Source organism: Vulpes lagopus, chromosome 6 (genome assembly GCF_018345385.1).
Source record: "Vulpes lagopus strain Blue_001 chromosome 6, ASM1834538v1, whole genome shotgun sequence".
Classification (NCBI taxonomy): Eukaryota; Metazoa; Chordata; class Mammalia; order Carnivora; family Canidae; genus Vulpes; species Vulpes lagopus.
Window position 1 is genome coordinate 61,000,716 of NC_054829.1, and position 12,602 is coordinate 61,013,317.

At 43.0% G+C, this 12,602-nt stretch overlaps 1 protein-coding gene across 5 annotated transcripts in view; it reads right to left on the minus strand.

Annotated features, from left to right (window-relative positions):
• Nucleotides 1–12,602, minus strand: part of NPAS3 (neuronal PAS domain protein 3) — an 841,567-nt gene that overhangs the window by 11,492 nt on the left and 817,473 nt on the right. The window lies entirely within an intron of this gene.

Genomic DNA, 12,602 nt, shown 5'->3' on the forward strand with positions numbered 1-12,602 from the left:
GAGCTGCTCTTCCCGGCTCTAAAAGTGATCACAAATCTCCCTCCACGTCCTCTGTCCGTAAACACAGAAGCACCGATGCTTTCCTCCTATTCTTCCTTTTCCTCACAATGCACCAAAAGGACGCTTGTTAAATTTAATAATTATGTCTTCACAGTTGCTCGAGAAAGATTCGCTTTGATGAGCGCTTCAAATAGGGGCAAGCTCTACTCTGAGGCCATTCAACAGTTTAGGGTATTTTTAAGGCCCGGAACTGTCATCTTCTCTCGGTGGCGAGGCTCCACAGGTAGCATTGTACTCTCCTTTTGTCGGCGATTGTAAGTTGTGCCATTCTGCATGCATGGGTTCCCAGGCTACAAAACTGCGTGGTGAGGCTGAAAGCAGTGAAATACTCACTCTGCCATACAGCTCTTCTGTCAAACCGTTGTTGCATGCAACAAGATGTGCTTTTATTCAAATCCTCTCAACCTGGTTAACTATTAATAGAGGAATGACGGGTTATGAAGTTCTGCCCACTATCTTCACACAGAGAAACTTACAGCACCCAGTCAGCGGTTGGTGTCTAATCCTATCTGCTGTGTATCTGGAGTAAGGAATAATTTCAGACGGATCTGGTACTTTTATAACAAGGGCAAGGAGACCGAGAGACCCCTTTTCAAAATCCCACATGGAGACAACACTGAGATAGTAGTTGACATCGGCCCAGGCCGGCTGGGGATTCCGGACCGGACCGGACTTTGACCATACGTAGGTAGGCAAAGTGAAAACGTTATCTCCAGGGTGGAGTGCACAGAAAGGGGCAAAGTGAGAAAGGAATTCCAAAGTTAAGTTAGAATTTGTAGAATCAATGTAGAGATCCCCCCACCCCCATTCCTTTTATAATACTTTCTCTTACTTCTGAACAAAGAGAGAAACAAAATCTCAATTCTGAAATGTACGGCCAGCAAAGCATCTCCCTCCCCAGTGAGCTCCACCTACGTGCAGTGAAAGGGGCTGAAAGACTCAGAATGTGGCCTTGTCTTCTGGAGCTAAGGCTACAGGACTCTGTTTCCCAAGAAGAAATACAAATTTAGCATGGCCAGGAGTGCAGCCTTCCTCATCCCCCGGCCAAAGGCCATCTAGCAAAGAGAGAAGACCTACTTGGGAGAGGCAGGCTTGGCAGGTGGCCACATGAGGAAGTATTGTGGAAGGACCCCCAAGGAACGGGAGCCCCCCCGCCCCGACTCCTTGGGGGGTCAGGCAGCTACTTGATTGCCTTAGCTTGCTGTGGTCAATGCCACAAACAGATCTGGGAGCCCATTGTGGTCAGTTGGAGAAAACAAGTTTCACCGACAACATTCATTTGCCCGGGGCCAGACTGAAAGTGGTTCGGAAGAGGTAAAGACACCTTCGGGCCTGGACCTAGATCATGGCGATTCCCTGAGGACTTCCTGAAGGAGACCTCCATGTGTCAGTGGCAAGCCAGACAGGGAGAGAGAAGGCACTGAGTTAGCTCCTACTACAGCGGGAAATGGTCACTCAAATACTGCCCTGGTTGTATTGGTTTTCTGGGAGGTCCCATATAAAGGAGTCACAATGGAATTTTGCTTCTTTTAGAATGAACAGGAATAATTTTTGCTTGGGGCTCCAGAATATACATTTATGACTTGGGGATGAAGCTTCTTTCTTTAAAAAAAAAAAAAAATCATACTGGCAAATCAGTTGGATCCTTCCAGCTGCGCCAGAGGCAGGATCTGACAGCTTTTCCTGAGCTCATGTGGTCCTAATCAGCTCAAGAAGAAAAGCCACCTTGGTGCCAGTTTGAAAGAGATTTTTAGTTTGTAATAAATTAGACAACTTGAAAAAACACAAGAACTTTTTCAATTCTCTTTAATCCAGTGGCTGTTGTTTTTATTTGTGACTTTTAGCTTTCGATATTGGGGGAAAAGTGAGAGAATGATTGTGTCAGGCTATTTCCTAAAATCTCTTTTGTGGGGAAACTCTGAAAAAGGCACGATGTGAGTTGCTTGATATGGAAGTCCTTAAAAAAATAGCTAATTGTCCCTTGAAAAGAGATAGAGTCATCAAACCAATGAGCTGCAGAGGAAGTTCATAACAGTGTGCTCAAACCAAAAAGAGAGGAAGCAGAGAGAAAGAAAATTTATATGCGGGTCATATTTTTAGCTCTGTACCGGGATATGGTGTGAGTACTTTTAACATGAAACCTGGCATCTTCTCTTTGATTTATCTCAAAGTTTACTTTTTGGTGTCTGAAACTTCGGGTAGAGCAGCCCGTGTTCCCCTCACTGGATTCACCCATCATATCATAACATCTCTAGAATTATGTCTTTCAAGTTGTACCATAGGAATTCGTTTTCATTCAGGGATCTCGCAACATCGGAGGGGCCTTTACCGAGATTTTACAGGGCACTCAAGAAGATATGGAGAGGATGGGTACGTTTTCCCCAGGTTCACTTATAATCTCGAGTGGTCCCAGGTGTAATTCTGAGCACCTCTGCTACCCCGTGAGAACTTGTTCCTCTCGCTGGAAGTCTAGGGTGGGACCAGTTGTTCTCGGCTGCTGTTGCTCCAAGAGGAGCCAAGTAGCTGCCCTCGGCACCACCCCAGGTTCCAAGCTAAGGCTGCCTTTGAGTTGCAGGCTGTGCTCTTTGGAGGACAGGGTGGCCCCACGCTTGTGAGAAGAATAGAGCAAGGAGATGTAAACGCTCCTGGTTGGACCGCTCCAGTGCTGCTGGTTTGACAGTTTGGGGCTATTTAGCGTCAAGATCCCACCCACCCCTGATTGCGAAGGGCGTGACCCATAGGCTTCACTTAAAAGAAAACTGCAGGGAACTTCCGATTTTTTAGGACACGTGAGCCATTATGTCAAATACACACTTGCCCCACAAAAGACGGGGTGTTCAGTTTTCTTGAATATCTTTAAAAAATGTCACCCGGTCTCCTGGTTTGAGCTTAGCGGTGGCGTACAAGGAGCGCGCAGCCTAGAGGGGAGCTCCTCTCCCCCAACCCCCAGGAGCTCTCGCCCAGGCACACATCCATGGCTCTGCACACAGCCACCAACAGAGGGATTTCAGTTTTCCTCGGGAAAACTCTGTCCCCAGAAATAGACCGATGATTGAGAGGACATAAAGGAAGCCTGTGTCTGTGGCAGGAACATAATTCTGTTAGTAAATCAAAACAAATCAGTACAAGTTTGCCTTCAGAAATATGGAGAAAAAAAGAGAACATGGTCTCTTCCTGTTGGGCTGTTCTACCAAATCAAAGCCAAAGAATCTAAATAGTGAGTTACTTGTGTCTTAAAAAGAAGGAAGCAGTCTAATTCAGTTTGGAGAGGAGATGAAGAACACATATCAAAAGCGGTCTTTTAGCGAAGTGTCTCACAAAAGGACATTTTAGTGGCTTGCATATGCATTAAAAAGCTGCAATACTTGGCGTATTCAGGTAAGTATAGAATAAATAGGAAATGGTGAGATCATCGGAGATTGCACACTTCACATTCACACGGCTGAACAAAGAGCTTCATTATCGTCATGGCGATACGAGGACGCATCTGCGGCGCCATTCACCCGTCCGGGAGGTACCTTCACCAGTGGCTGCAGAGAATGGAGAGGGGGGTGCTGTCTCTCAGGAACTCGAATATTATTTCTGAATTCACTAATGTGGAGAGTGTGCAAGTGGGGGGGGGGGTGTGCGCTAGAATCACACCTTTCTACTTAATACCGCAGTTGGGTGCTTAGCTGTAGCCACTGGTTTCCTTTCTACATTCACAAAACTGGCAGATGAAACATGAAAAAGAATACTGACTCTTTAATCTCTGCTTCTCCACCTAAGGCCCAAGGCAGGCTGACAGGGAACTTCATTCTGGAACCAGGACTTTTTTTTTTTTTTTTAAATTCTGGATTACTTTTTCCTCTGCTTTTGAAAAACTGTGGGCTATAGGCGAATGAACCTGACATAGACTTAAAATAGGAACAAGTTTCTTTATCTAAAAGTTATAGTCCTTGATGCTTACAGGAAGGTCATTTTCAAAACCCACAGGAGAAAGAGCATTAGAGGCAGAAACTGTGCATTAAGTGCTTTATTTACTTGCAATCGAGACGGTTTTTCATTTAGAACTGCTCATAGGATCAACGAAGGCTTTGATGCTGTGCAGACTTTCCTATAGATTTTGCAATTAGTGAGCTAGATGTCTTAAATAGCGGGCATCCACAAATTGGTTTTTTGTTTTTTTGTGAGTCTATGTGCCGAGCAATATTTGGTAAAGTTTAATGATATTTGATACTTAACGGGAGTTACGAGCTTGAGGACAGAAGACCTGTGGATGGTCTGTGAATGACTATGCATCATCTATGGATTTTCCCCCTAATACACTAATGACAGGCCCTGCTTGAATTGCTATCTGTGTGATTTATCACCTCAGAAGAGGTTTTTTCCTATACCACTGCCAATGGATAGATTTTTATTAACTGTTAATATTGAATCATGCAGAAAACTTTTCATTGATTTAGGAAATGTCAATTTGTTAAGTTTAAAAAATAAATTCCTCTTTTCTTCATGATAATGTACTGAATGGGAGACCAAGGCTTTTAAACACTGATGGTATCATGTTCTAGGACAGAAAAAAATCAGTGATGGTTGGCAGGAGTGACGTCCGAGATCTCAGATTTTTTTCAAACTGTTTCAATTCAGCCAGAGTTTCTGTGCCACTCGTTCTTGCCCTTCTCGACCTAAAATACTTAAGGACAGATATTTCTTAGCCCTTATGCTTTTTTTTTTTTTTTGGTGGTGGTGGTGGGGGGGCAGGATTTGCCATATAAGGGAAGCCGTGAACTCTTCAGCAGGGAATTAAGAAAAATTTATGGTGAGGAAATGAGGGATATGGTGGATTTATCCACTCATTCAATGGATGTTCTTTTGAGTGCCTACTTACTCTGTGCCAGGCACCAGGGATCTCAAAGTCCATAAAAACTGGTCGTGGGCCTGTCCCTTTATTAGTATTGGTCATGATAATTCCACTCCCTTACCAGTGATTGCTTTAGGTTTGGAAAGTGGTGGAACACCGGACAGTGAGACCCACGGGGAGGTCTCTCTCGTTGAGAACCATTGGAGAAGTTTTCTTCATTCTGAAAATATAGGACTTACCTCGATTTGCCTTTCTATGGGAGACAGATACTTAATCATCTTCACTGAGAAACTTGTAAACGTAATAACTCTTACGGGAAGTGGGATGAGGGTCTGAAAGCACAGGGGTCTGACCTGGCCTGGGGGAATTCGTCACCTCCTTTTAAAAATGAAGTGTTAAAAAAAAATGAAGTGTTGGGCATGGTTAAGCTAGAATGTAGGGAGAACTAAAACAGGGTAGAAGGATAAGGTTGGATCTTTGCCTCAGATTTACTTTATGTCTCTCGTGAACCCTGTGTTTCTGGAGGAGGTCATTTTATGAAGTCCACTAAACCTCTTTAACAAGAAATACATAGGCGGGTGAGGCATAGGTATAGAGAACGCATGTTTGGCAAAATCAGTAATACTTAAAGGAGCCCAGGTAAATGTCATTTGTTCACCTGTTGTGTAGATTTTCAGAAACCCAGATACTTTGTTGTGAAAATGTGTCAGATTCTCCCATGTAGCAGTCACTGTTGGTTGTCCACTGAGCAGCTACTCCTTTTTTTTTTTCAGTTTTATTTAGAAATAATTGACATACATCACTGTGTGAGTTTAAACACACAGCGTGGCAGTGGCTCAGCTTACATATATTATGAAACAATGACCACAAGTAGGTTCAGCTAACATTCATCTTCTCATGCAAGGTAAAATAATAAGGGAAAAGAAAGATAGAAGAAGAAAATGTGCTTCTTGTGAACTCTTCGGACTGACTCGCAACAACTTTCCTACAGATCCTGCAGCAGTGTGAGCTGCAGTCAGGATGTTGTGTATTGTGCAGCTCTTCTATCGCTTGTTCCTGGATAAGGCAACTTTCCCAAGTCCCAAGGGGGGACAAGCCTTGATTGTTGAAGCCAGTCATGGTAATTGCATCCAGTGTGTGGCTTAGGCTTGGGCACTTGATGAAATGCTGGACAATGAGATATAGGGGGGCTTCTCTCTACTGGAGGGCCTGTATGAGCATTTTCTTTCAAAAATGAACACAAAATAGTGACTGACCCTTTCCTGACTTTGGGCATTGTCTTGTGAGGAACTGGTGATGGGCAGTGCTACAGCTCTGTTTTGATCATGAAGAGAAAGGAAAGATGATTACAGAGAAAGTTTAAGTCATTTTTGCTTGGGTTTTCTGTTACTCAGTAACGGGATGCATTCTAGTCGATGTGCCCCGCCAAAAATTCTAGGAAGCCAGAGGGGATGTGGAGTTCATCAAGAGGTTCAAGTGACCTGATCCTTAGTTAACACAAAATTTATGGAAAAATCATTGTATGCTAAACACATACACAAATTAAATTCCTATGCCACTCATTTGTATTAAACAAGGAAGTCTGAGGTTTTTTTTTTTGAGAGAACGCAAGGTATCAGTAAATCAACATTTTAAGGAAAGTAGTTATAAAACATAAAACAGCATTTTGTTCTTAATCTTGTATAATGTACAAGAAATGATGGAACTGATTTTATTTAGTTTGATTTAGGTTAAAATGGAAGTCTTAGAAGTATTTTTTTTTTTGAGCATGTTTTATAAGAGCAATGGGTTAGTTTCTCTTAGATATTAGATGTTCCGTTTTATGATAATAAAAGCAGCTACGGATTGAAATAGTAATAAGGAAAAGCCCAGGGATCAACGTTAGGATTGTTTTAGAATATATCTCTGTCCTATCGAAGTTCCAGCTTACTTCCTGGGCAGCGAGGAAAGATTGTGTGCTGTTGTATTCTGTGTCCTTTTATGCTCTTCTAAGCATGGAATGTCCCTGACCCTGCACCTCTGCCCACCTCCTGCCACCTTGGCTTCTTGCCATCATCCTCTTTCAAGTTCCAGGGCAGATGTGCTGTCTCTGGGACTTCTCATCCTCCCTTGTTGCCCTGCCCTCCTCCCTGACCCCCCATCTCAGGGGTTCTGTGTTTTGTTCATACATCTCAATAGTCCTTATTTTATACTACGTTTTCAAAATTGGCTGTTTTCGTGCTATCTTCCCTACTAGTGTGTAAGCTGCTGGAAGGTAGAGACCACACCTTAGTTATTTTGGAAACCTTATTGCAATACCACAAAGCTTTGTATATAGTAAGTACTCACAGATGTTAGATGAATTTGAACAGGGAAAATGTTACTGTTTGTATTCACACATACAACAAGTACTTGGAAAAAGATTAACCTGGGGAAAAAAAACCAAAACACCTCCTTTTGCCTACAAGTTGACTATCATTTCTGTTTATACTCTGTTAGCTTTCTCCACTGATGTTCAAAACTTTACACCTTTGTAAAGAAGTTCATCTCTTTATCAAGTAGTTATGTACTCGTTTCATTTGAACCCTGACTGAGATACCCTCAGAGCCAAGTTGCTACTTGTACTTTACTAATATTCACAAAATTCAACCAGCTGGAGGGGAAAATGAAGCCCTTAAGATTTAGCGCCGCCTTCGGCCCAGGGCCTGATTCTGGAGACCCAGGATCGAGTCCCACGTCGGGCTCCCTGCATGGAGCCTGCTTCTCCCTCTGCCTGTGTTGTGTCTCTGCCTCTCTCTCTCTCTATATATGTGTCTCTCATGAATAAATAAATAAAATCTTAAAAAAAGATTATTAATCAGTCTGCATTTACTTTTACTTCATGTACAAGAGTGCTTTTGGCATACTAGTATAGTCAGTCCTCAAACATTAACCCGAATGGGAGTCTGCTAGGGATCTTGTTAATCGCAGATCTGGACTCACTAAGCTGGGGGTAGGCGTTTCTATAATGCAGGGGAGCAAGGACACTCAGCTGAGAGTTAGGCCCTTTTTGGTCTCTGTTCTCTATCTGCCTGCTTTTGGACCAGAAAAGCCAAAATCGGTACTTTCCCAAAAAGAAGGAAAAAAAAAAAAAGTAAAATAATACCGGTAATTCACTTCTGCATAAAACCCTGACTTTATTTTGTCTCCATGTGACAATCCGTCTTGGTTAATGGAGAGGCACATGATGCAGACTGACTTGGCTTCTGAAAACAATCTGACGTGGTAGCTGTAACACACATCATCTTTCAGGGGCATTTTCATATTCATATGGAAGAAGAGGAAAAGCTCATTTGCTTTGGGAAAAAGTCCAGCCAATGATCAGGTCGCAGCCAAATCCCGGAAGGCCCCGCTCCGAAGAAGGCTAAGATCAGAGAATAGAAAGAAGTCCTCTGTGCTATTTGTACTTGGCCCACCCACCAAACTTTGCGCCGTCCTCTCTCCCCACACTGCAGCTTCCTTTACTGTGTGCAGTGGCTGCATACCCAGATCAACAATTAAATTCCCCCTTTGTTTGTGTGGCAGATGACAAATGCATGGAGGACATCTTGTGTTTCCGAGGCAGGCAGGGCACTTACTTTGATTGATGCTCGGTTGTGGAAAAAAATGAGCTGGGAAGGAATTACAATGGAGGGCCTGCAGACTGGAAGGGGATATACTAATTAGTCCTGCATTAAGCAGTCGGCTTGCATTTGGCGATGAGACGCCTTCAGGAGGGAAGCGTAGGGGTTATTGATGCAAAACAGCATGCAATGCATTCTTCCAGGTAGCTGTGCATGACTTTTGTCAAGAAGGATAAAATTTTGTAATTAAGAAATAAAGACCGAGGCTACTGTATTTTTTTTAATGCTCCCCCAAATATATCGGGTGGGCCATGCTTTCTCTATAGGCTCTCACAGACAAGCTGGAAGTCCTTCTTTCTTGGTGAAAGAACTCTTCCAGAGTTTCCTCATCCTGGGTAGCATCCTAGGAGGGGAGAACTGCTACCACTTCTATCCTTTCTGGCTCCTTTTCACTAAAGTCCCACAGCTGCAGAGCCTCAAGCCTTGCTAGTGGAGCACATCATAGAGGGAAGAGAAGTTTCCCTCCACCACTCTTTCTAGGTTTGAGAGAGTTGCTCATTTGACCCGGAAAGGACCCTGGGGATATCTTAAGACAAATCCAGCAACTTCGACAGACAAAAGTTTGGATTCAAAGGGACAAACGAGAAGTGCAAAACCTGTTTCTCCATTTGGTTTAGCATTCGTGGCTTGCCCGTCTGTATTTGGGCTGGCGGCAGAGGTAGAGTAGTAGATGGTGGCGCTGCTCTCCTGTGCTCCAGCTAACCGGGGCGTCGGACTCAAGGGAGACCTGATCAGTCAGCTGGAGATCGGTACCTCCAGAGCAATGGAGAACTGGAGACTGCTAGGCAAAGATGCTCAAATAATTGCTTACATGAGTAGTTTAAAATTCAAACCTCGAAATGTTGATTGTGTCAATTTGCCCTGGAGAATCAGTGAAATTGGGTTCAATGACTCCAGTGAGGTAGCATAAGGAGAAAAAAATCAGAGAGGTCTTTGGTCACAGTGTGAAAGAAGAGGTCCTACAACCCCCTTGGTCTTAGAATCCCAGTATAATTTCACTCACCCACCATGTTGGTATAGATAATGCGATTCTTAGTGATTCTTTATGTTGAAAGCCAGTGTACTATCAGGCGTCTCATGTTAACTTAGTGGGAGAGTGAATGGTCCAAAGTTCTTGGTTCAACTGATGGAAGTTGCCAGTTCCTGATGCAGCTGAGATTCCCTTTTACTTTTCTTATTCTAGAGACAAGTTCATCTACGGATTTACAGATGCCTATGCTAGGAAAAAGATATAAGTGATAAAGATAGCATTTTGAGTTATCAAAGACTATGGAGTCTTTTTTTTTTAAAGTTTTATCCATAAACTGGAACATAAGACAGATATCAAAATATCAGAAATATTATCAGATGGGCTAAAACCTGTCTTTCGTGCACAGGCACAGGAGTTGTGCCAATAGCTCTAGGAAGAAAAGCTAAATAGTTAATGCGGTTTATTTTTTAACCATCCCTTTGTTTTAGAATTCTATCTTATTCTTGAGCTGATTCTCTGTCACCATGACCTTCTTCTGCCAAGAAGGTACAGTTGAGGCATCCTTCAGTAATAGCCTAGGGCTTTGGACAAGCAAGATGCTGTGCTGGCTTTTTGCCTTTTCTTCCAGTGTTTACACAACCAAGACTTATTACATGCTCTGTCATTTTGTTACTGGGCTGCCTTTGGTTTGAGAATTAGGTAAACATCAGACATTCCATCACACAATTTTAGACTCAATCTTACTTTATAATGATGTTAATGTTTATTGTACAAAGCGAGATGCATTTGTATATTTTAGCATTTTATTTCAGTCACAGAATGCAAAACCTGACATTGGCATCAGTTTGATTTTTTTTTGTGTGTGTGTGTGTGTGTGTGATTGAAGATATTAAGCACTACAAGAACGTTGAAATTTCAATCTGATTAGGATCAAAATTCTTCAGGATCAAAACACTCCTTTTCCTCCCCCTACAGTTTTACTAATTGTGTGCTACTTGACATTGTGGAGTTATTCCACAGCATGATAGCTAAATATGTGAAGTGTATTTTACTGTGCAGAATTATCAGCTCATTTTATTTGTTTTTCTTGTGTTTGAGGTTATTAAAAGAACTTAAAATTAGAAGTCGTGTGTATGAGTTGAAAGAGTGAACTCAATCATTGTTAGTAGGCTAAATCATAAAGCAATAGCCAGTATGTCAATATCAAGTAATGAAAAAAAATCACAGAATTTAAAAGCATACCTTCTCTGTTTATTAGTTGGCAAGATACCAGCAAAATTAGGGGACTAGCACAATAGTGAATGGCAGAGTTGATTTTCAGCCCTCTCAAATTATTCTGGTTACTGAAAATGAGATAAAAGTAGATCGGAAAGAATGGCATCAAACATATTTGTTGGAGACCTTTGCTTCATGGGAAGAAATGAACTGCCCTAGCTCACTGTTCCTGAGGAATTGTGTTTCTTCAAGCTGTAAATCAAACCCCAGAGAGATAGCATGACGTTTTCCAAATAATAACTGAGGATGACATAGTTCTTTTTTGTCAGCACCAGGTTTCTGAAGTTAGACCTCAATTAAGATTCCAAAATGAAAAAGCACCCTTCTCTCCCCACACACATGGTCCATGACAGCGTCCTAAAAACAATATATTCATTTTTAAAGTCTGGATCTCTGGCATACATTGGTCTACAAATACATTCAGAGCTTCCTCCAAAGATCCTGATTTTTCTCCCATCTTCTCTAAATTCCCAGCTACAAAGAACCTGATGTTTCTTTTCAGAAAACAGCATCATTTTTTTCCCCCAATTAATTGAAGAGCCATCTGCTTCTGCGATGCACAACACCCATTCATTCTTAGCAACAAGTGTGTTCCCTAAATCCCTGGTGTGCAATACCAAGGCACGCGCTCAGTGTCGGGAGCAGAATTTGCTGGAGAGCGGCCTCGCAGGCAGGCTTTTCTCAGAGACATGATATATACAAAACCTGACACTGAACTAGGTCCCATGTCCGTGTTGCTAATGCAGACGTAAAAAACAGTACGAGATGCTCACACTTTGAGACTCTGGCTGGCTTACCGTCCTGCCATTATGCTTTGGAAGATGTGAGTTTAAAACGAGCAAACAACTGCAAAGAGCAGGAAAGACCTGAGCCGGCTCTCCTCAGCCACGCCAGGAAAGGGGAGAGGAAGTAGACTGAAGGGCCACCAGGAAAACATGATCGTCAAGCCGTCCTATCTCATTTGTGGCACCCTGCATGTATTTAAAACCAGAGTTCAGGACTGGGTTTAGAACCATCTAGGAAGATGAGCTCGTCGGGCCCTCGTCTTTGAGGAAGAGTCTGGTGATTGTTCATAAAAAGGATTTCTTGTTGGAAAAGGGGCAGGCTCTTCCTCAGAGGTTCTGCAGACCATGCCTCATGTCTCAGGGGATTGTCAGAGCCCTTCCACACACGGTGGAAACGGCCCACCAAGTTTGATGAGGGAAACTGCATGGGACACTAGTGTGGGGGCTTCTGCTTGGGCCTGGGCAGAACACTGCTGGTCTTTCTTTCTTTAAATGCCAAAAATAAAGATGCCTTGGAGGTTCAACTTGTGAATTAGGAGCTGGGAATCGACTCAAAGAGCTGAGATGAGTTCCTCTCTCCTGGGAGTCAGGAGATGGAGGTATCTGTTCCCCTGAATAACCCTCTGTCCAGAAATAACAGTGAAAAGACACTGCCTTTAAGAGCTGCCGTGTCCACACGATGTGCTCTGCCCCTGTGGTCTGGCTTCCTCCTTGCCCCGGTTGTGCGGTCAGTCAAGTAGGAATTGCTATAGGCTCTGGTCTGTCTGAACTTGTCTTCTCCCACATATATCTTGCAACAGAGACCACTAATTTCAGAGTGGAACTCACTCTCTAGAAAATGAAAGGGTCAAGAAAGCACTTAAGATAAAGGTTCCCCCATCACTTCATGGGAGAGAGAGCACAAGAGACCACAACATCCCATGTGAGGGCCTAAAAATCCAGCAACTTCTCTGGGCCTGAGTTCCAACTTTCAATCTAATTCCAACACAAGTTGAAGTGATTTATGTCTCACTTTTCCTCCCCTGCATGCT